We start from the raw sequence: 22,361 nt of genomic DNA on the forward strand, positions 1-22,361 counted from the left end.
GGTTGCACAAATGCATAATGAGAAAGTTAATTTCTCCACTAACATAAGGCTGACCGTGGCTCTGCCCTTACACTGCATTATTTCTGCAGGAAATATCTGCAGGACTATCACTATGAAACGGTTCTGCTTGCTAAGCAAATGTGAAGCAGCACAGACAGGAAGAAGATAAGTAGAAAAAAATGCTAATTTAAATACTGAAGACCGATTTAACTAACCTTCATTTGTTTTAAAGTTTAAATATTTACTCATTGGCAATATTTGCATGTGCTCTTTGCTGGCCCGCAGCACCGCGCACGTGGGTTTCCCTGGCGCGGCGTGAAGCACAGGAGCAGGGTTTGCAGTTCAGGGGTTCTCTGCCTGCAGGAAACCCGAGGGGGTGACAGCACAACCCCGATCCGTGTGTGCTGTGGCTGCCCTGGAGCCGGAGTGGCATTCCCGGTGGCCGTGGCTCCCAGCAGGGCGGTGGCACCGGGCCCGGCGCTGGCTGCCGGCCAGCCCGCAAGTGCGAGGGCTGCAGCTGCCACCGGGCCCTGCTGAAAAACCTGCCAGGCCCCTCGAGGGGAAAAATAGCAGGGGAAAAAAAGAGCAGCTCTTGCACAACTGTGCCAGCACAACCTTCCGCCTCAAAGCAAACAAAAAACAAACTGAAAACGTCCAGCGGAGGACGGCAAAGCCAGCCACCACCTGGAATTTTTCGTGCAGTCGCTAAAAATACAAAACCTGCAGTGTTGCTGTTCTCACATGCGTGGCCTGAGCCTGGGCTAGGCTGCAGCACACCTGGGAAGTTACAACTGCGATTTTAGGAAGGGAATGTTTGCATTTTTCCGTTGATTTTCATGATTATCTGTAGTTCTAGTGATTATCTGCAAAATAGGGCACGCTGTGTTACCAGTAATACATGTATCCTGTGGCAGTGAGCCAAGGCAGTAATTGAAGGTCAGGGATTGTTTGTCGAGTGCAGTTCAGTGTGCTGCCTGATTCCATAGGGGACTGGCAGTGCCAAAGAACAAAGGCAGCTCTGTTCTGCAAGCTTATAGTATGGCTTGTTTGACAGAGCTCAGGCCCAATTGTGAGAAGAAGCAAACAGTAGTGGAAAACAGTGCTAAAATAATGTGACTACTAAATAAGCCTTTTTAAAATGTAGTAGTTTGCAAATGTCAAAATCAGGCTTGGATAGATGCTAATTTTTAAAATTCTTATTTAGAAATTTACCTCTATGTGGCAAATCTGTTTTGTTAAGAACATACACATATATATCATAGTAAATTTTGCAAGTAGTAATGATGTAAACGTCACTTTATGTTGCCTTAGCCTACTTAACATTAACAATTATACCAGTAGCAATTCCCTTGTGTTTTTTTTTAACTTCCAAAAGATGTTTTACCATTTAGTGGGTTTTTCCTGAGGATGTCTTTGAGTGAAACTCTTGTAAATAAGAGTTGCTGAGTTAGTACTCCATGCATAGCTGGTGCATCTTGAGAATTTTTAGCAAAATCCCTCTGTGGTAATGCATTGGTGGTGCTGGGCTGGGTATTAATATTCCTTGTTACTAAGTGGCCATCTATTAATAAAGCTTTGTCCAAACGGGCAAACTTGCCTGTCCTCCAGACCGTCTTGTGATTTGTATTTTAATAGTGTCTGTCGTGGACATTATTAAGGATTGCCTGCTTTGACAGTTGCACTACATACCACCCAGCTATCACAGCACCATTAGTTCAAGAGTAGCATGAAGTATGTTGTGCTCTGTAATAGGCATTTTTAATTTCTTTGCCCTTCCTGAAATAGCTATTAAGTGTCTGAGCTCTTAAGAGAAATTGTAAAACAAAACCTAAAAGTGTTTGAGAAAGAGGGGAATCTAGTGGTGGAAGTAGTATGCCTTTGGGTGCTCAGTACTTCTTGGAAGTAATCTAAAATGTGCTTTAAAAGTTAAATTGAAGATCATACAGAATTAAGTTTGGAAAAATACTTTGTTTATTGATTACTTGGCAAAATCTGAGTCCCAAGATATTTTCTTGTGTCAGCTATTACTGATAGGTCAAGTTTTATTTCTTAGTGGTGATGAGGCCTCTGAAGGACCAAGTCTGTGAAAGACTGTCCTGCCCACATCACAAGTGGCCCCATTGCTGTTGGGTGGTGGATAACAAGGCACACTTTGCTCTAAAGGGGGAAGAGCAGTGCAAACTGCAGCCCCAAACCTGGAATAAGGCTGCATTTCAGTCTTTGCTACTGCACGACCTCTCTCAGTACTGGTGAAAGTCACTGACGTGTTATTCCCCCCTACCCAGTGAGAGGTGATCTGGAGGAAAAGGAAGTGAAAGGAAACGAGGTCAGAATGGTGTCACTAAGATGTTTAATTTTTTTCTCTGGAGCTAAGGCAGTGCAGCCCTACCAAGGCATGGCTCGGGCGGGAGGTGTGTTGTGGGGGAACCAAGGAGGTCAGCGAGCTCTGTTCTGCTGGTGGTGAGCCCTGAGTGGATCCGGTGAGGGGCTGTGGCAGGGGTGCAGAAAGCAGAGGAGCAACTGTCCAGTCTGGGTGGTCAGGAATAGATGGAGGCTGCTCAAGGCACTGCTGCCTCCCCGCAGCCTTGCTGCCATATAAGGCTGCCCAGCTGCCTTGAGCCAGCCCGGATGGAAGACCACTTAAAAAGGAAAATCAATACAATAAACTGCCTCAGCTAGTGTCCTTTCCAAGTGAAATCCAGGAGCCTTGCAGTTATGTGGTTTGAGCACAGGCTGGGTAGTGTACAAACACCATGTACAGGTAGCCTGGTTCCTGCCCTTGCTCGTGTGCTGTTATGGAAGAAAACCAGTTTGCTGGAGAAAAGCCTCTGGTGGGTAGAAAGCATTCCAGTTCAACTTTAATGTTTAGCTGTACTTAAGTATTTTATTTCAGAGCTTACTATGTTATAGCATTCCAGTACACCTTTAAGCTTACATCATTTGGAATAATTCAAGATGAGAACAGAGATGTAGTCATGCATTGATTTCCCATTATTCTCATACTTTCTTGGCAAATGACACACCTTGTATTTTTTCCGTGAAGTGAAAAATGTACAGCTGTTTATGTTTAAAGAGATTGGGGAAAACAAATGTCTCTATTGCGACCTCCCTTGTGATTATTTCTTTTTTTTTTTTTTTTCTTGCTATCCATGTTTATCTATGTGAGCTAAGCTCAAGGAGTATATTACAGGTGTTTTTGCTAAATTTCTCTCAGGAAATAATTTTCTCATTAGTAAGTGTCCCCTGAACCTTCTCCCCCTGGACTATTCAGTTGAAGTTTCCATGTGAACTGTAAACAACTAGTTAGTGGCATTGGCTAGTGTTGGAAAGTGTGAAAACACGTGAGTTTTTTGTTTGGTTGGGGTTTTTTTTTGGGGGGGGAATGGGGGGGGGTCGTCACGTAAAAAACAGGTTATATACTAGAAATGATAAAATTGTGCTTGAGGTTTTCCGCGAGTCCCCGGGCTGAGCCCCGCTGAGCGCTGTGCGCTGCTGGTGAAGCCTTTGGGCTGCGCACCCCGGCTCTGGCGGCGCAGGGGGGAGCGGAGCCGCCCACCGCCCTCTGCTCCGGCTGCTCCTGGACCCAAACCAGGCACTGAGCTCATGCCTCACCCGCCCTTCCTCTTTATTGCCTTTTTTTTTTTTTTTTTTTCCCTTTGGTTGAGTGTGGACGAGCTGCAGCCCTCGCTTGCTAACTTTCCAGAGCCCACCCGCGGGAGGGATGGAGAACAGCTTTCCAAGGCCGGGCTCAGCTCCGCGGGGGGAGGAAGCACCGGGGCTGTAACGGAAGTTCGAGCTTGCGGAGCAGCGGCAGCAGGAGGCTCCAGGCCGCCGGGTGCCTCGGCCGCTCTCCCAAGCCACGGCCACACGTGTCCCGGGACTCCGCCCCCGCGGGACGTGGCCGCGGGCCGCGCCCGCCGAGCGCCGCCTCTTCCCGCGGCGTGCTCTCCTCGCCCAACGCTCGGCTCGGTGCTTCCCCGCCCGGCTCCTCCCGCCCCGGCACCGCGCACTGCGCGCCCGCCCTTATGTAAGCGGCGGCATCGGCAGCGCGCCATGACCCAGCAGCGGGGACGCGCCGGGGCCTCCGCAGAGCGCACAGCTGCGCGCTAGTCCGCGCCGACCCCACAAAGGGCGGGCGCTGAGTCGTCGTCGTCCTCCTCCCCGCCGCCTCCTCCTCCGGCCCCGCAGTCTCCGCCCCCGGCGCGGCCGCCCGGCCCGACCCGGAAGCGGCGCGGTGAGAACCATTTTCCTTGTGAGTTCAAAGGCGGAGGCGGGCGCGGAGGTCCCGCGGGCTGGGCCGCCGGGCGAGGTGCGTACCGGCCGACGGGGCGGGGGAAGCGGGACAATCCGCCTCTGTCGTTCGGAGGCCCGGGGGGCGCCTCTGCGCCTTCTGCCGCGGGATACATACCCGCGCGGACACTTTAACTTTGCGACGGGCGCCTTTGTTTGCCCTCGGAGGCTGCTGGGGCGGAGCGGGCCGCGCCCCCGGCCCGCGGGGCTGTCGCGGCCCTCGGCCCCGCTCCGTCCTATCCCTGCGGAGCGCGGAGCGGCGCACGTGACGAACGGGCTCCCGCGGGGGCGCGCGCGGCGCGGCACGCGGCCGGCGACGGCGGCTTTGTGCGCGGCCCGGCGGGGACGGGAGCGCGGCGAGCCCGGGACACCGTGAGTACTGGCCGTCTCCTGCGCCCGCCGAGGCGCTCAGGGCGGCCTGCGCCCCGCGGGAAACGGGAGGAAGGGAGTTCAGAAAAAAAAATGAGGTTTTGTGGGGGTTTTTCTTGCTTTCTTCGGTTCAGTTTATGCCGTTGAGGCGGGGTGCGGGAGCGGCAGGACTCAGTGCCGGCCGTTAACGGCACTGAGGCCGCCGTTGGAGCCGCCGTGGGCGCCGTTGGTGCGCCCTGCCATGCGGCAGCTCCGGCGGGCAGCGGGCCCGGCTGGCGCTGCCTTCTCCCCGCGTCCCGACGGGTACTTCCTTCTGCTCCCCCCCCGCCAAGGGCTGCGAGAGTTCCGCCCGGAATAACGCCTGGGCTGGAAACGGCCGCTTCCGTGGGGATTGCAGGCAGGGTAATCCGCGAATGAGGAAACCCCGTGCTCGATTCTAACGTCAGATCTGCTTTACTGATTGTCCGCTCTTTTCCACTCGGTAATTCTGCCTTTGAGTACGAACCATGGCAACAAACGGGCGTTGGAAGAGAGCTACAGCTGTTTCGAATGATTAAGTGTCATAAAGAAAAGGTGCCGGTGTCTGCCCTATTGCAGACTAAACAGTAAGGCTAGAGAACAATATGTGGAAAAGTTTACTGAATAGCACGTAGAAATTAGGTTTAATTAATCTTTTCAATTTTTGTGCTTTAAAGAGGAAGAAGTATAGAATGTAGATGTTTTAGTGAAAGAATAGCTTTCTGAATTCCATGATTAACTCTTTAAAAGTCTGTTTGGCTTACGGCATAAATTCCTCTAGCAAGATTTTAAAAAAATGGTCACTGCGGTAGGTGTGCGTTGTAGGATGTGCTTTTGTGGTGTGGGGAGCAGGCTTGCGGCACACAGTGCCCAGCTAAGCAGGCTGTGAGCTCCAGGCAGGCAGCTGAGGCAGTGCTACGTGCGGGATGAGCTGGGCAGCAGCTGCGAGCTCAGCTGTAACCCGAGCATTTGCTGCATTGAGCCTTCTGGGTGTCACAGCCTGGCAGCGCCCAGGCTGCAGCAGTCGAGGTGCAGCAGCTCCTGGAGCCCTGGCTGGTGCCAGGGAGCTCCCTGCTCGATGCTGGAGGCACGTTACCACCACTTCAGCTGCCTAATTGCACTAGGCAGAGGTAAAAATGCACTGTGTGCTTGCTTGCTGCTTCCTTGGGAAAGTGGGTCCTGTGATTGCTATGGGGGTTTTGGAAAGATAAATAAAGAGATGACTTGTGTTACTGGGCATAAGAAAAGGCAGTCACTGGGTAATTTGCTGTATTGGTATTTGGTGAATGCTGTTGAATGATTTTGTGGTTGTTTGCTGTGAAGTGATGCTAATTTATGTCTTCTGAAATAATATTTGAATTTCCAGAAGATCCAGGATCCAATTCTCATACTCAGTGCTGTGCCAGCTGCCTCTTGTAAGCAGGTTATTTCTGGCATGAGCCAGGGTAAAATGATGGTGAGGGGCAGAGTAAGAAACACCCTTTATTCAGCATCAGGGAACTTGTTAGCAAAGCAGCCAAAGAGGAAGAGTGTGTGTGTGTGTGTGTGTTCATGGAGATCCCTTTGGCTAAACAGGGAAATCTGGTGGGGGAAAAAGTGGGATTTATATATTTTTTTTAAGCATCCAGTTGGAATAGTGGTAAAGCCAGATGTCACTTAAAATTGAGTGCTTGAGTCCTCTGCTCAGTTGTGGTCTTTGGGGAATTGGGTTAACATATAAAACTTCTTTTACAAGCTATAGGTTTGAAAGGGAGATTTTAATTTACAGAGGTTTAGTTTTTCCTGATTTCTGGCAGTATGCTTGGTTGCCCTTAAAGTTCTCCTCCACTTTGGGAATGGAAAGAGGGGCATCTGCAAGGGACTTGTTGGACCTTTTTATCTATATTTTCATGTCGTTACATGCCTCATATGCTTACCTCTAATAGCTGACTCTTGCCTGCTGTGCTCTCAGTCTGTTTGTCTTTGGGCATGTGTGATATGTAGTGTGAAATTCAGTATTGTCTTCCATTTAAAATTTTTCAAATCCCTAACCTATCCCAGGCTGGGTGTCTCCTTGGTGGCCTGCCTATCTCGTGGAACTGATGGAGTCTGGACTTTGCTTTTCCAAGAAGGCGTTTCCTTAAGGGTGGTGTTTTGTTGTTGATAGTGGGAATGTTTTTTACTGTGCAGCTGAGTGGCTGTCCACATAGGAGGAGATGTGTGACATGGCATGGTTTTGCTTTATTTATTTACATATTTTTGCTCTGTGCTTGTGGGATAGCCTGCATCCTCCACATGAGTATTTTGGGGGCGTTGACCTGTCTAGAGGCATAGATCTATGAAAGTGAGGGAGAAGGCATTACGTTTCTCTTCTCAGAATAATCACACTCACAGATCTATATTTGGAATTAGTTCTTTTAATACCAGTAGGAAGATAAACCAGTGGCTCACATGTACCTTAATCTGTAGTGTTGTCTAAGTCCTGAATGATAACTGCAAGCCACATTCCACACAGTTTCGTTTTAGCTGATGATTTGGTATGTCCTGTTGTTTGTAGTGGGAAACTCATTTATTGACCTGAATAATAGCTCAGAAAGTTAGAGAGAAGGCACTGTGGGAAAAGTAGAACAGTGTGAGGGAAGACATGGGGGCAGTTAGAGAGCTGAAGGACTACAAAATTTGCTTTTTCAAAGAAAAATCTGCTTATGAGTTTATACACTCAACACTTTGCAATTTCATGATGTGAACTCCACCCTCTCTTAACCATTAGCAATACAAGATCCATTATAGGAAAGTGATGCAAGAGCAAAGGCCCTTTCTTAGCTATTAGAGGTTAAATAATTATTTACTATTTGGACTCAGTAGTTGGAATATTATCATATGCTCTTGCTCCTCCAGCCCTTTCATCTAGTTACCTATTGGTGGAGAGGTTTGGCTTTTTTCCTTCCTTGTCTGAGAAAGAGTAGCAGCTGAAGTGAAACCTTAAATAAAATGGAAACAAGAATGCTGTGCATTCAGTCGGAGCATTTGTGAAGTTTGATAGGTTTATTAGAAAGTATAATGTATCTCCCATGAAGAATTCTCTCATTTGTTTAGTAAGTGCCAGAGCTGAAGCTCCAGAGACACTTGGGTTATATTTAGCCTAATCTCGAGGCAACACCTTTGAAAGTAGGTAATGAAGCCTGATAAAACCTTGAGTGCTCTCTTAGGAGCTGCCTGCAGACTGGCTGAGGGCAGGTCACTGGCTCTGCTGCTGCCCTGCTTAGTGGCTTTTGTCAAGTTATGGGATTGCTTCGTGCCTCAGTTTCCCCATCTGTAAATAGGTCGTGGTGATCCTGCCTTCCCTTGTAAGTACTTGGGGTCTGTTGCTGCAGGATGTTGCATGCGAGCTGCTATAGCAGCATTTTATAGATGGTGGTAACATTTGCACAGTGCTCCATGTGGTTTGACCTGCCCTTGTTTCTCCTCTTTGTCTTTTTCTCCTGCCTTTTAAATTTAGAATTGGTCTCAAAGGGCTTTTTTCTTTTCCTGTTTTCCCTCATTATTATTTTTGTGTCCTGTAAAATAACTTTCCTCTTATTTTTTTCTGTCCCTTCATGCTTTTTCCCTAGCATCCTGCATGTTCTTTCTGCCAGTCATTTCTTTTGTTCACAGATGTCTTCCTCTTGCTGTTCCTGTCTGTCCTCAGAGCAGCATTTCTCTCCCCTCCATCCGCTGGGATTTCCTTTTCACCTGACTCATCCCCAGTAGGTACATCCCCGCTCGGCTGGGCTCTCCTTGTGCTTCTGTTCCAGGAAACCCAGCCAGCAGGGAAGGCTTTGCCTGCTTGTCCCCTCTCAGGGGAGCTCCTGGAGCCATGGCGCCCTCCCTGCTGCATCCTGCTGTGCCTGCATGAGGGCAGGGGCTTTGGGCAGAGGCTGTGCCAGGGTGCCGAGGAGCCTGCTGCCTTTTCTCTGTGCCTGGCTTTTGCAGCAGGGCTGGGAGGTTCCTTGCTTCCTCCAGCAGCGAGGGTGGGCAGCACCTTGTTGCTTGCCCAGCCCGGGGGTGGGTGAGGGAGGCTCCCGGCCCTGTGCGAGCTGCCCGGGCCCGGCGCTCCGGGCTCGGGGGCGGAGTGCCGGAGCAGGGAGCAGCCGGCTGCTGCTGCTGCAGGGAGGAGCGGCTGCGGGGGCGGCAGGAGCAGAGTCAGAGCAGTTCAGAGATGGGCAGGGAAATGAGATGCTTGACTTGAGGCAAGGTGAACGATTTCAGAACAGGAAGAGGGGGGAGGGATTTCTCTGCAGTCTGCTTCCACTTGAGCTGTCCTTAGTATAATCGCTGCTGTGCTAGCTGGTCCTGCAGGCAGGGAGAGAGGAGCTGCGGGCTGAGCTCTGTGCTTAGGATGGAATGGTGCTCCTCTACTTTGAGCTTCTGTGGTAAACAATCTTGCTCAAGCATAGTGAAGGAAAGGAAGAATGGATGGTGTAGTTCTCTTTTCTGGCTGGTTTTCCACCAACGGCACAAAGGAAAAAACCGACAGAACACAAAATCCTCCTTTTTTGTATAATTAGTAACTGTTATTTTAATGGAAAAATACATCAGTATTTATACAGTTTTGGGGGTTTGATATGCTGAGGGGCTTTTTCAATTGCTTAATTTTCTCTTTTTTCCTTGACAGACATTCAAGCCATTGGTTGGAAAAAGTGTATACAATTCAATTACTGCAGTAGAATTCCTTGTGGACAAACAGCTGGATTTCATAACTGAAGATAGTGCCTTTCAGCCCTATCAGGTAAGAAATTTGACTAGTGTATGAATACTATCCATTTAATTTATTTCAAAGCCATGATTTTACTATTGTTTAAGTGCATTTTATGTTCAAGTTCTGTGTTACAGGAACAATTTCCTATTGGTTATTAGCAGAGATTGTTCCTTGTTCTGTGAAAGGTTATATTCGGTACTCTATTATTCTAGTTAATCTGATCATGTCAAGGTGTGTACTGTGCCACGAATACTACTGTAGCACCTTCAGATAAAATACCTGACCCCTTTAAAGGTTAACCAGTACCATTAATTGTAGAGCAGATAGAAGATAGTATCCTTCCTTCTGAAGTTTTCATTTTCAGGTCTTTGCATGATTACGGTTATATTCCCCTTCCTGATTTTTGGTTCTCTTGGGAAACGAATAGCAGAAAATGTTAATATCTTAAAAAAGAAACACTCTTCTTACTATTGCCTGCAAAAATTTCCAGTATCCTTGATTTTAATGCCTCTCCATTAATTAGAAACACATTAATAGAATAATGTGTGTGTATTTAAAGAACAAGATAATTAGTGATTCCCCCCCTTGCTGCTTCAGAAGAAGATCTAAAAATCTCTTCTATGACAAATAGAAAAATACTTGATACTGCAATTTGTGCTGAACTGATTGCAATTACAATAGCCATAAACTCTTCTCTATGGCTTGGATGGTACACTGTGGTGATACAGAAATAGTACTTAGAGGCTTGGAATAACAGATGGCCCTGAATAAATGCTATGTAATTTTGTCCTGACACCCCTTCTTCCCTCCTGCTTCACCAAGATGTTTTTTTTCCCCAGTGCCAAATACAGAGCTAGAAAAAGAGAGTGGCTGAGAGAGAATCCTAGGGAAAGGGAGAGGGAGGTTCAGTTCATGGAAGGGCTGGTGCTTTTGTGTGTCTGTGGTAGAGAAGCCAAACGAGTTGAGCATTTCTCACCAGGGTGAGGTTACATGTTATGACTCGAGCTGCTGGAACAGTTTGGCTGTGCCGCAGACAGCAGCTCCCACTCTCAGCCCCTGCCTTCAGTCCTCTAAAGCAGCACAGCCTGGATTTTGGAGCAGGGAGGGGGGCACGGCGCGGGGGAGAAGCCTGGGATGTTGATGGGCTGAGCTGGATTAGCCGGGGTGCCGGCAGTGCTGCGGCTTCCTGCACGGAGGGGGTCAGGATGACGCAACACGGAGTGGGATATCCTCCTTTGGCAGCAGGGACCTCTTCAATCAGCTGAGCCGGGGAGTGTCAGTTCACCCTCCCAGGCCAGCCGCAACCTTCCCGATTCGTTTTACAAAGCAAATACTGCTGCTGCAGCCTGTCCTCTGCCTGAAATCTGTCAGGATCATGTGTCTGGTGATGCTCGTTCCAGTAACAGTAATCAATCTCCTTTTGGCAGTGGATCATTTCTGATCTGAACAAAGCAAACTGAGCATAGGAGGACTGCCTCTTGTTAAACAATGCCATTGCCAGGCAGTGACATAGAGATGTTCTATGCATTTTAGGCCCTCTAAAGAATATGAACTGATAAAGCATTAGACTTGGAAGCACCTTCATTTGGGAAGGTGCATTCAGGTTGAAGGTGTAATTTTTAAAAATATGTAATACTGTCTTGATCAGTAATACAAAATTTGAGTGTTGACAACTTGACTTCTCCAAGACGTATTCACCAAAAATTGCTATAAAGCAGTAGCTTGTCAAAAATTTCCAGAGATAAGCTTGTTCTCCTTAACTGTTGGCCTCTATTTTTGATACATAGAGGGCAATTCTGTGTTAGATCAGGCTGTTTGCTCCTCTCATGGAGCAATTAGTTACCTATTGAAACCTGAGATGAGGACTGTTGATCTGTATCCATCATGAGTAGTTTGGTGACAAGATACTTAAATTGTTTATTTTAATATTACAAGAAGTTTCCTGACAGAGATTCCTCTTCGTACTAAGGCACCCAGAATTTGCATTTTAACTGGGTATTGCTTGGATATTGAGTGCAGTAGTATAAAATAGCATTGTGCTCACTGATGAATAGTGCAAAGATGTCTTTATTCAAATTGTTATAAAAAGCTTGAGAAGTGTTTTTCGTAGGAATTTCTCTTTGCTGGGCTGGCAATATCTCAGTGCCGAATTTCACAAGTTAATTGTACAGATAAGAGCTTTACTGAATGATAATGTCTTCAAGAGAATAGAAACTGTATGTACTAACAGTGTGTTAGACAGAAATATTAGCTTTATTACTGAGACTTTTTTCTGCTCAAAGATAGCCGAAATGGGAGGATTGTTTCTATTCCTTTTGCATGCTGTTTTCTGTTAATGGTAGAAATCACATTCCTAGCCATTAGTCACTTAATGTAAGGTAGTTTGTGCTTGTATGTTTTTTGTGAAAGACCTCCCTTTTCTTTGCCATAATACCAGATCCTAGATAAGTCTTTGGTAAACTTCATGTTAGTATCTCCTTTTCAAAAAAAATTGTGGTTTTGCTCCCTTGTTTAGTCTGGAATAGCATTGATCTGCTTGTGAGCAGAAGACAGAGCTGGGGCATCATTCTTTGCAGGGATGAGTTAACTTTGAGTCTTCTGAAACGTGTTTAGTTTTTTGTTCAAGCTCTCATGGCTGCACATTTTCAGTATGAAGTCCTTAGAGACCATGTTGACCTAAACACTTTTTTATTGCATTTTGCTGTTAGTGCCTAAAATTCCAGTATCTTCCTGCCAAAACAAACAAAGTTTGAATTTGTATGGGAAGACTCTATTTCACTTCAGATACAATTCTTAACTACTGACTAATTTTTCCCATCATTACACAGACTCATAATGCTGGTAATGGGCAGCAGACGAGTATTTGGTATGAATTCTGCTCACATCAGTTCTGACCAAGAAACAGTGGTGTTTCACATAACTCTTGGGCCAAAATGCTTCATGAATAAGGTGCTGCTGTCCAGTGTAAAGGTGACAACTGCTCAAAGCAGAGAAAACAGCACACTTGGCATCCTTTGAGACTTGGCAGGAAAAACAAAGTTTGAGTAGGCAAAGAACTAAATTACTGTCGTTACCAGAAGTGGTTCTTCCAGAACAAGATTAAAGAGACTTTGGCAGGACTTCTGGGGAATCGTGACCCATGCATTCCCATGCCATGTCTGCTCTTTGCATAAATAAACATGTTTCAATTGTTAGGAGATTCAGTGACCTTGCTGAGGGCTAGATGAATATCATTATTAAAATCAGGGTATGCTGCTGCATTATGTGAGCCCACTTCCATGTCTTCACAAGGTTTGCTATACCAACTGTAACACTTGCCAGTGAATTTGTTCTTTACTGCTAAATATGTGTGTGGTTCTTTTGCCTTTTGTGTGCTGCTTATCCTGCCCTTCTCTTGAGAAGTTGCTTGGATTCTGTATGTGTGGTGCCTTAAACACCAACCTACAACTTGTTTCCTGTGGCTTTTATCTCTGTTGCTTCATGGAGGATGTAAACTGTATTATTCTCTATGTGAAACTTGTGTGTGACTGAGTGACTCATTCATTAATATGGGATGGTCAGACCATTTAGTCATGTAGCTCTTTTTATGGTGGTGACAAGGGGATCTTGAGGATAAAGCAGATGTGAAGGTTTGCTGTGGTACTTGCTTAGTAATGGAATGAAAATTCTGTGCTTTGTAGGAAATAGGCATAAAGTTTACGGTATTTTGATATTTTTTATATTTAATTAGTATCTGTAGGAAGTTTAGTCTTGAAATGGACATGTTGATTAGGTCCTTAAAGTGAATTCCACTTTGCATTTATAATATCATGCATGTTCTGTGTTCAAAAATTCACTAGTGTAGTGAGTTTAATAATGGCTCCTGGTATAGTATGAAAATGAACATTTCTTCCAAAAACCTGTTTTAAGGAAAAATTCCAGTTAAGTGTACACATACAAGTGTGACCTCAATCAGATACTTTGAGGAGGTTTTTTGTAATAAGTTATTTGTACTGTTCTGTGCCGTCTGTGTGCGTCTGTTTTGTGGTACACATATTAAGTTAAGCAGCAGCAAAGCTAATCATGCCTTAATTTGTTTAAGCACTGTCGTTTACTTGAAGGACTATAGATGGGGATGTGAAGCATTAAAGTCCAGCATATGTTATGTGTGACCTCATCAGAGTGGTGTTTTTGTCTGGCTGGTGTTTGGCAGTGCCCGTCACGGACACTGTGGGGCTGAAGTGTGTGATTCTGCTGTTGCTGGCTGAAGCAGCTGGAGTCAACTGCATTATACTTTGGACAAGCAAATGAAGAATAACAAAAAGTGTTTTATATTGTGGTTTTTTCATAGTAAAATATAGGCTTGTGGAAAGATCTGGAAAGACTCTGCTTTGCCTTAAGCAGTGAGTGCATTTCAGCTGTGTCTGGGTCAGGCAGAGCAAGGGTGCATGATTGATTATATACTTCCAAATATGTACATACTGTGTGTGATAATGTATTTCCAAAGGATTTCTGAGCACACAGCACTGGAGCAAATGTGCACAGTGGAGGCAGGATAGAATTCAAATGAAGTTCCTTCACAATCATTAAATGTCCTGCAAAGGGTATTTTACCACTCAGGGAGGAAAGTGGAAGGGTGCACAGTCTTTCAAAAGTCCTCTTGTTTATTTGGTTTAAAGAAAAAAAAAATCTTGCTAAGAATGAATATTTATAGTGAAATCTCTCTTCAGGCCTCACACTCTCCTTCAGAACTTTTTTTTTTTTTTCTGGAAGACAAGCCTGGTTGCTTTAGTGTTTCAAAATGGTACAGTCTGCCTGTCTACCTCAGTGCTGAAGGTTGCAGATGTAAAGATAGGGCAATGAGAAATCCCCCGTGGGAGGTGTTGCATGAACAGTGATAGGCACCTGTACTTTGCTCTTTTTCTAAATGTGTGTGGCACATCTGAATGCTGGCAGGTCAAATGTCTAACACGCCTTGGAGATTGTTGAAATAATAAACTTTCTCACTAATCATGAAGCAGGTACATCAGATACAGGAGCTAATACACACTTATCTTGATCTATTACAAATTCAAGTCGTGCCATTGAGAAAGACTTGAGTGAAGGGCCATGGGCAACACCACTGCTCTGCTGTTCTGTTCATAATGGGCAGACATTGGATATTTCAGGCCTGGATGCCTTTGGGTTCTGTGACTTGTTTGCTTGTAGGAGCAAGTAAGCTGGGCTTGTATAGTAATGCCATGTGCACATAAAAAAATTCTTTAAACATCTTGAAACAGGGATAAAATAGTATTTTTCTGTCTGTATTTTAAGCACCCCATAATTATATGTGCACTCATCTTTCAAACTTCTTACTTTAGGCTTCAGGCTTAAAAATAACTACTGCAGCTGAAAATTGCTTTTCCCATAAACTTTCACCTCCACTGATGGGCAGGCAGGAGCTTTTTGGGGTTGGTCCCACCCTTTGAGGTTGCCAGAAGCAGCTTGGGAGCTCCGGGTGCCGGCCAGAGAACCTCTGTGGTCCCCTCCTGCTTTTGGTTCCTGCACAGAGAACCCAGGCACACACAGCTCTGTGCATCTTGAACTCCTCTCAGTGTTGTGCTGAAGAACTGTCTCAATTCTTTCCCATGTCTCTGGACCACCCATAAGGAGTCCAGCTGGCTTCCCTGGCAGCCTTGTAAAGAGGATGGTCTAAACAGCTCGTTACTGACACTTGGAGTTGAAGTGCTGGGCTCCAACATGTGGGGAAGCCCAAAGCTGGTCCAGCTAGAAGTGGGTCAGATGACTCACAGCTCTCCTCACTCCCAGCAACACGTGCAGGACAGGAGAGTTTCATCCCAGCTCACAAAAGGAGAGCAATGAGGGAGGAGGGGTTGGCACCCTCCTTTTGCAGAGTCAGAGGGACAAGTACATCATCTGCCCCAAGCCTGTATTTGTGCTTCTCTTTGAACAAGAGCTTCTTGTTTGAGAACCTCCTCTGTCTTCTCAAAAGAGGTGGAATAAAATGGCACCTTTCTGTTTTACCTTGATCTGGTAAGAAGTAAGAGCTTCAGTCACTTTTTTTGTCTCTCAGCAAGGTTTGGCTCAGGAGTGGAGTTGTTAAGATCTGATAAGCCTTAGGGAAGTGAGCAGTGTGCAGGGGAGGCCATCAGTCACAGGAAGGTGACACAAATAGTGTGGCTGCACCAGTTCAGGTGGAGCTGCTGGAGCTGTGGGAAGGTACACAAAGAGCAATGGGGAAAGAGTTGAGAGGTCCTTGGGATAAACTGAGGTTACTGCAATGCAGATGACACTCAGATCCATAGGAAAACAGTTTTCCTTCCTTTGTTATATTCTTCGTACAATTTCTGAAAAACCAGTTCAATGATTTGATTTCATTAATCCTACTCTAGGAGGTAGTATTTAAGTAAGTAATTAAAAGACTTGATTTCAGAATGGAAGAGAGAGAACAAAACCTGCTTCGTCTTTGAAAGTGAATATTAAATCCTTTTACTAAAGTATTTTGGTACTTCCGAAAGGCCATGCTTGGGATTACTGAGTTTAAAAATCCATCCAGTGTTTCTGGGTAAAAATTTCCTGTGTTTGATCACAAGTGTTTACTTTTTCACCAGTAAAAATCCATGGAAAATATCTCTCAGTAGTAAGTGAAGGAAGCCTTATTTTTGGTCCTTAAAATTTCTGTTTCATCTATTAAAAATGAAAGTTTAAAGTAATTCTCTTATGTGGTGGTCCTGACCAGCCCTGCTTCTGTAATCCAGACTCAGTCAGCTCCTAGAGAAGTCTGTTTCACATTATAACCAGTTGTAGCTTTGACCCTGTGTTCTTGGTTTCCCAAGCTGCTCTTTGTTGGGATTGGGAATCCTCGGTGCTTTAGGGATCCCAGAATTGTGAATGCAAGTAAATTCTGCAGTGTTGCATGGGAGTTGGTACCCAGAGCAGGAAGAGAGTAGGCATTCCTGCATTTCAGGTAGGGGCAAACTTGAGTTTCATGAAAATGTGTTCTTACCCAAATTAAGCCTTATCTTGAAATGATAACACAACAGCTTGTTTGGTGAAGTGCCCATGGGTTTGTTTGCTTTCGTTCCTCCCTTGGATACAATGTCCCTTTGTTCTGGCTGCAGCTCTAGATCTTTTTCTTACAGAATGTATTTTTGAAATTACACTAATAGAAGTAATAATTTGTAGTCTGGGGTTACTGCTTCAGGGGAGCTGCTCCACAGCCTTCAGCAAGCTAGGAGAGTTAGGAGAGGTTGAGAGCTATAGCATTTCCAGGTCTGTGTTCCTAATTCTTTTTCCAGGCCAGACATCTGGGGAGAAGCTCAAGTAATTTTATACCAACTTGAAGTTTTAGAAATAAAACCAAGTATGAATCTTGCTATTTTCTTAGATGTTGGAATAACTCTACCAAGGGCTTGTGGAGGACTTGATGCACAAAGCATTATTTATTTTTAACAGTATACTAGTAATTACAGTTCTAAAGTCTTTTCACTACTATTGTTTGTAAATACTGAACCTCCCCCTTTAATCTAGCAAACATTTCCTGTCTTTTGAATGGAATTAAAGTTAACTATTCCCTTTCTTCCCCTGTAACCTCCTCTACTTGAGTGTATCTGCCAGTATTATTGAGAGTGGTATTTTAATGGTTTTGCTGAGCAAATGAGTTTGAATCATAATAATTTCTGTGCATGTCACATCATTACGTTTTTTGTGATTTTAGTTGTGAATTTTAAGCATGCAGTTTAGAAATTATATTTCAAGCATAGAGGCAGGGGTTTTACCCCATTTGAATGTTTTCTTCCCTTTCATTGTCTTATCACCATGTCACACCATTTTGGTATATGGGAGATAAAATCAGATTAAAGCAGATTTCAGAATGCATAAGACTTGGTGGCTGAATTATGGTGCTTGACAGGCTTGAGCTTTTTTCTTCTTTTTTTTTCTTCCCCAAGCAATTTAGTTCAATTCTGAATTATGTCTTCAATAGGAATTTTTTGGTTCTACATGCTAGGAGATTTGTCTATGAAAAAATATGGTGAAATAGAAGATCATTGTATCAATTTTAAACTCTGAATGACTTACCTAAGTTTACCCCAGGGAATTTATTGCAGCAATAACTGAAACATCCCTGGTTTGTGATTAGCAGTTTAATCTTTCCTCTCTGCAAGACTGTTATTCATCAGTTCTATAAAAGGCATTTCCATTGCTTTCTCCAGGGCTGCAGAGAGCTGTAGTGTTAATCCAGCTATGATATATGTCCCAGCTGGTCAGATCTATTATTTATAGGGAAAATTCCTAAAAAGGCTCCAGCAGGTCATTATGAGCTCTCTACAGTAGAAAAAAAAAAAGCTAGGACTGCTTTCAATCCTGTTAGAAATTAACTTTGAAAAGTTCTCTGCAAATACAGTGGTACTTTTAAAATGTGAGAAAAATGAGTTTTATTTTGATCTACTTTCATAATACCAGCATGTGGGCCAACATGTATGTATTTGTATTCTAAGAAACACATTATCAAATAAATCTCTGAAAGTGACTTGAAAATAAAACATTAATGTAATTCAGTGGACTAAAACACGCTGGGTTTCAAGAACATTTGGATGGTATTTGATGTATTTTTTCTGCCTTAAAATATTTTTATTGTTTGTAGGGATTTGTCTTCTGCCCATAATCCTCATGAGTTATAGAGGAAAGGACCTGGAAAGTTGTAAAGTTGTATGTTGGCAGAGTTCCTGTTTGGTAAATAGGATTGAGGATATCTGCAGGAAAGACTAGGGTAGCTGTGTGATTACTGTTGGTAATCTAAGCTGGTGGTAGTTCAAATTCCAGAGCAGGGAGTCATTCACAAGAGTGATACACTGATGGATATCTCTAGGAGGTGGTGTTGATTCTAGGATCTGTCATCACACTGGCACGTATTGGACGGTTTCCTGCAGTTTTCTTCTGTAGAACTGGATTGAGAGGCCTTTGCTCTTCACTTCAGTAAGCTCTCAGCAGTCTTGTCAAGGAATATGGTATTGCTGAGTAATGCAGCTGCTAAAAGGTTTGATGGAGGTGACTGCTGTGAGCTGAGATGACCTGTGTGGTCAGTCATTTTCTGTGGTGGTGGTACACAGCCTTCTAGCTGCCACAGATAACCTCTGCTGTCCCTTATGCAAGGAACATGTGTCTCTTGTAAAGTGGTCAGTGTCTGAGCAGACCTCTTGGCTTGGCTTGATTTCTGATTGCCCACTAGTCCAGACAACTGGTGATCCACAGAATGTGGTTTTCTTTTTGGCTTAAAGATGCTGACATCCATACAGCTTGTCCTTCAGCTGATGTGATTTGGGTCTTGTTGAATACCTTCTGAAAGCTGCTCACAATTCACAGGGTGTCTGGTTCTCAGTTTAAATTTTAATATCAATGTACAAAAGAGATTTCTTCAATCTACTTACTTAGCAGGTCTCCTTGTTAGCATCAACTTCACTCTGCTAATTGCTTGCTTCAGGGAAATGTCTGCACTTTGAGGTTTCTTTTCCCATAGTGGCACTGAGTTGCTTAGTGACTCAAAGGCTGTTCCAGTATTGCCACATGACTGAGTGGCTTAGGACCAGTACTCCCTCCCTGTTTCTCTTACAATTAAAAAAACAAAATGCCAAATCAGTACAAGTTGCATATTGCTGAGATGGTGGTGATAAAAATGTGGAGCCTGCCCTGAGGAAGCGGAAGGAAATATGATTCAGTGGAAAATGAAAGAAAAGCAAATGTGTGGCTGTGTCAGCAAAATGAGAGGGAAGGTGGACATGGAGTAGTGTACATTTGACCTTTATTTGTCTGTATGTGGAGCATGTAAGTAGTACAAACGGTCACCACAGTGTTCTAGGTGGAAGCTGAAAGCCCCTCTGTTTTGTGCATAGGAGCCACTTTTTTTGGGAAGTCTTAGATGCTAAAAGATACCTGACTTTGGGGGAAGAGTTTGCTTTTCTAACCCAGATTGTCCTAGCTGCTCAGAGAGAGTAGCATGCTTTGTGGACATAAGGGTCATCTATTTTTTATCTCTATTTTCAAGTGCAAGACTACTGTAGATGCCACTAGAGCAGTTTTTAGGCCGGTTTTTGACAATACTTGTCTAGCCCAGGTTTGGTTTTGCTTATCCATTGGTTGTTGTTTACTTTCCTGCTGGATGTTCATCCTGTCCATGTTCACATTCTGATTTCCCCTCTGCCTTCCCACACCTGATTGTCATCTACAGATAAAAGAATAATAAATTGACTTGTAAAATGCAAGTTTTAGACGATACCCATTTCACCTGAGGTATTGATAGTTTTATAAGAAGGCAAATACATCTGTTGATTTCTGTAAGTTCAAATAATGGAGAAATTAGACTACAAGTCAGATTCCCCCCCCCCTGTATATTTATGTTCCTAATGTTAGTATACCACTTATGCTTCCAGAACTGAACAAAGCAGTGTGATGATGCATCTTCAAGCCTGAAATCAGGACTTGGAGAAGTGTATGTGGCCCTGATCCCTTGGTTCTCAAACCTGATAATTAAAATTTTAAAATCAGTTTCAGCTCCTGAGGTAAAATGAGGAAGGGAGTAGGAGTGTGTGGGGAGGAGTATTATGCATAGGGAAGAGTGGGGAGCAGCAGAAAAATCGTTGATAGCTTTTCCTGAGAAATGTTAACTTTACTGACAGTTGGAAAATCACTAAATTTGTATTCTCATCTTTTTTCCCCCTTGTAATTTTAACTTCCTACTTACAGAAACATAGTCATTGCTGTTACACACTGAAAATAACCCTTAATCTTTAAATGTTTGTGGTCTGAACTATCTATAAACATTTGTCCTTGGAACAGAGCATTCAGAGCCCCTTGCTGGGTGGGGATCAGTTATCCCAGTTGTGTGTCCGTGCAGGGCGAGCGTCACTGCCCAGCCCTGCCCTCCCCTGCGGCCGTGTGGAGCAGGGCTGACCTGGGCTCGACTTTGTTTCTGCTTTAGGGGTCAGGGCTGTGCCTTCAAGCTTGACTTAACTGGTTCAGATGTAGCCCAGCAGCTGCTGGGTTTGAATGAGGTAAATTGTGACTGTGCGCTCAGAACAGCAGAAAATAGGTCAAGTGTGGGTTGGGTTTACATAGAAAGCGCTCGCGTCGCCTGCTAAGCCTAAGCCTCTTCTCTCAGCTCAGACAAAGCCGTTTAAGGTAAACTGGGAAGTTCCAATCTCCCCAAAAAACTTTCTAGCCTTTCTAGCTTTCCAGCCTTGGTGTCTGTGGGTGGCGTTGCCCTGGATGAGGAGCGTGGAGCAGGAGAGAGGTTGCCCTGCTGGGCTCGATGGGTTCCCAGAGCCGTCCCCACTGCTGTGCCTGGCTGACCTCCCGGCCAGCAGCTGCACTGCCCTGGCAGCTGGGGTAGCTTTTCACTTGTCACAGGGAAATCAGGAATATGCTGCTAACCAGTGGTTTATGCATGCTGTGTGTCTAGGAGGAAGCTGCAGGAGATCTGTATTTAGACTCATCTAAATTTGGTCATTTCCCTCCTCAGTTGTGGTGTGGTCTGTGTGGCAGCCGCAGTGCCTGCCTGGTAATACCCTCAGGGGTGGCAGTCGCTGCCAGTTTTTTTGTGTTTTACTTAGATTCCTATCTTCTGCCACTGAAAAAAGTCTGGTAGCAGGGCAGAGGGATTCTACCAGTTCATAGGTGATGTTCTTGTTATGATAGTTGGTATTCTGCCTGTCTGCATTTTGTGTGTATTTTCTCACTCTGATGTCAAGTAGGACAATGTTAAGATTGAAGGTTTGTTAAAAATCACTGTCAGTGAAAGAAATTACAGATCAGTGATTTAATCAGTATGTCAGGTGACATAATCAGTGAAAGATGAAAGAAAAGGATTTTTTTGCTGGTTATCAAGAAATGAAAATGAGAGAATTGTACAGTCCTGCTTTCAAATGAGGGGTAAAAATTGGCATGAATGTGTTTGAGGCTGGGTGCAGGTACAATACTTGATCTTTTTAATGGAAGAAAATAATCAAAAATTGGCATTAGGAGACTAGTATAAATTCTCAGCAGTTTAGATTTTGAGAAGTGCTTTTTGCTGCTACTGTACTGCTCTCTAAAGACTTGTGGCAATCAGTAGGGAAGTGTTGGCTTGTTTTCACTCTGCAGTTCTGATACCTAATTTCTATGCAGCTGAAGTTCAGTGCAGTTGTACAAATGACTTGCTGCAAAAGGAAAAAAAAGGGTTGGGGTCTGATTTTATAGAAGCTAGTATTCACTTATGAAACAAGAACAAAACTGAAGGTTCAGGACACTTTGAGGTTTTGTTTTGCACTGTTTGAATTTAAATGTGGTCCCTCTACCATTAAACTCCTGACAAAATGCTTATTTCAATGTGCAGTGCACACTGTGTAAGCATTGTAAACAGGACTGTCAAGTTGGTTATGTACTAGTTTTCATCTAATTCGTGTCCTAAATTATCAGAAAACCTCTAAGCAGCCAGAGGAAGCTATAGTTAATTAAGCCACAGATGGTGAGGACTAATGTGGCGTTGACCTTTGCGAGGACTGCAAAATCTACTTAGTCTTTCTCTGGAAAACACTAGCTGAAATGAGTTCCTACTGATAGCATGTCCTTGATGCATGAAGCCAAATGCAGAGACACCATGACCAAGGAAGGAGGTTTCCCAAATAAAGGTTTGCAGGTTCCTGATGTGTGATGTGTGTTGAGATGTAGTCCTCAGGGCTCTGATTTAAGCCTTTTTAATGCCAAAAGCCACTGTTTTTCTAGGACTGGCTTACCTGGAATGTGTATTGTCAGTTCTCCTTCTCTTCTTCACTGACAGTGGAGAGCTGACAGCTGACTGAGTGTGTGCACTGTCCCATAAGCAGCATGTAGGCTCTGTGACTGGGGGTAGGGGCAGCTACTGGAATCCACTTCTTTGTTCCTCTTTGCTCCAGGGTTTCATCTCTCCATGAACTCATTCTACCTCCCAAGCTTCTGAATAATGACTTTGATGAGT

General features: G+C 44.6%; 1 protein-coding gene across 2 annotated transcripts in view; it reads left to right on the forward strand.

The window, feature by feature from the left end:
- The window catches only part of JMJD1C (jumonji domain containing 1C), a 107,202-nt gene that overhangs the window by 41,991 nt on the left and 42,850 nt on the right, over positions 1-22,361 (forward strand). Inside the window, exons 1-2 of one of the 2 annotated variants that reach the window (XM_058810134.1) lie at positions 4,232-4,309; positions 9,311-9,424. The gene's annotated coding sequence lies outside the window, so the exon portion shown is untranslated. Of the gene's footprint in view, positions 1-4,231; positions 4,310-9,310; positions 9,425-22,361 lie in introns of those variants that run through there. The other variant, XM_058810133.1, reaches the window with a different exon arrangement.

The sequence above is a fragment of the Ammospiza caudacuta genome, chromosome 9, assembly GCF_027887145.1.
Source record: "Ammospiza caudacuta isolate bAmmCau1 chromosome 9, bAmmCau1.pri, whole genome shotgun sequence".
Classification (NCBI taxonomy): Eukaryota; Metazoa; Chordata; class Aves; order Passeriformes; family Passerellidae; genus Ammospiza; species Ammospiza caudacuta.